Below are 2,119 nucleotides of genomic sequence, written 5' to 3'. Positions count from 1 at the left end.
ATATATACATACATACATATATATATATATATATATATATATATATATATATGATACACACACACATGCATATACATATGAATACACGTACACACACATACACATGTGTGTATGTTTATATATGCATATATATGTGTGTGTGTGTAATATATATATATATATATATATATATATGATCATCATCGTTTTAACATCCACTTTTCTATGCTGGCTTGGCTCAAATGCAATTCATTGTGTCAGATTTTCTATGGCTGGATGCTCTTCCTGGCATCAACCTTCAGCTGTTTAATAAGGTAATGTTCACCCTTTTTGCAAGCAATGTAATCATTTACCCTGGAAGTGAATGAAAATGACAGATATTGATATTCCACAATTGTTTCTGCTCATTGGTGCCACATACTCGATTCATCCTTGAAATGAATTCAAATCACTGGTCCAAAGCATATACAGAGAGCATAAAATCAATCTCTTGATGTGCAAAAGCGTCACACAAGTGAAACAAAATTCAAGTTTTGTGTTAGAAGCAGTTGTATAATGTAAAAATTATCAATGCCACGTACTTAATGTGTGTTGTGAGATACATGTAGGGAAGGTGGTGAGCTGGAAGAAATGTTAGCACACTGGGCGAAATGCTTAGCAGTCTTTCGTCTCTCTTTAGGTTCTGAGTTCAAATTCCACCGAGGTCAACTTTGCCTTTCATCATTTATGAGTTGATAAATGAAGTACTAATCGACTGCCCCCCCCCTCCCGCAAATTTCGAGCTTTGTGCCTAGAGTAGAAAAGAATATTTTGCCCAGAGAAGGTGTCTTTCAATGAAACACAGAGTGAATCAATGGTCAATTGAGCATATGGCACTGCTGAATAGAAATAATTACAAAACATCAATAGCTCTTATTCTCATTTACTTCCAGGGTGGTTTGTTTTGTTTGACTTTGAAGTACACTCTGCTCATTTTTAACACACTACCTCTTTAAAGTATATAAACCATACGAGTCAAGAGGTATGAAAGGTGAATACATATTTATTTAAGCACTTGACATTGGTTCAGTCACAGCCATTTCACAACCTTCGTTATGTAGTACTAATTTCACTAAGGAAGAAATTACACATACATGTTTGCATTAATTATTGATGTAACCATGATGTTCTGCTAATCTAATGAACCTACTTCTTTTTATTTGCATTGGCTTTGCAAAGATACAATTGTATTGTATAATGGTGAACATGCATATTAATGCAAACTTGTAAGCATAATTTTTTCCACACTGAAATTATTACTACATGAAAAAGGGATGTGAAATGGCCCTAACGCTATGGATGACATGTGGCTAAATAAGTATAGGTTCGCCTCTCATACCTCTTGACCTTTATGGCTTTATAAGACTCTGTTTTAAGAATGGTAGGAATCTGGTTCAGAGAAGTGTGTCTGCTGCATTAGAAAAAATAAAATCAAGATCAATGCCATTATTTATAATCTCCCTCGTTAATTTTATTTCTTTCTATTTTCTTAAATATTTGATTGGTGAAGTTGGTTCAATGTAGAATTATTTTTTCTAAACATTTTCCTTTCAAGAGATCCAAGTCAATTTTTTGGCAACAGCAGTGCCACTAATTCTATTGTAGTTTTTTGACGATGTTATCAACGTTGGGTTGCCAGCTAGAACTTACCAGAGTGGGTTTTTTTTAGTCATCTTAGCTTTTTGTTGAAAAATATCTGGTGTTTTTTTTTTTAGGTTGATGGGAAATATTTTCTTGCAAGGATTAAGAAACATTCTGTTGTTTAATGGTTTTGTTTTTTATTCTTTTCGAAGATTCGTGCAGTGATGTGTTTTGAGACAGATGACGATTAGGTATTTTTTTCTACATCTGTAAAGTAATGTAAGTTTATCATCATCTTCATCATTCTCATCATCATCATCAATACCACTATCAGCATCATCAACATCATCACATTCATCCTCATCACAACCCACCACCACCACCACCATTGTTATAGCTGTAACAGTCGTCCAATATATCATTGTCTCTTAAGACAATGATATATTTTCATTCTTAAAACAACTTTAACTCCATCATTCCTCATTTTGTGTCTTTGTAATTTGGTTTTGGGATTCCCAGA

The 2,119-nt window shown here is 33.6% G+C and overlaps 1 protein-coding gene across 4 annotated transcripts in view; it reads left to right on the top strand.

The window, feature by feature from the left end:
• The window catches only part of LOC106873244 (protocadherin gamma-A11), a 64,633-nt gene that overhangs the window by 23,592 nt on the left and 38,922 nt on the right, over positions 1-2,119 (top strand). The gene's annotated exons all lie outside the window — the stretch shown is intronic.

Source organism: Octopus bimaculoides, chromosome 14 (genome assembly GCF_001194135.2).
Source record: "Octopus bimaculoides isolate UCB-OBI-ISO-001 chromosome 14, ASM119413v2, whole genome shotgun sequence".
Taxonomy (NCBI): domain Eukaryota; kingdom Metazoa; phylum Mollusca; class Cephalopoda; order Octopoda; family Octopodidae; genus Octopus; species Octopus bimaculoides.
Note: the sequence above shows the minus strand (reverse complement) of the source record. Positions and strands in the feature narration are given on the sequence as shown.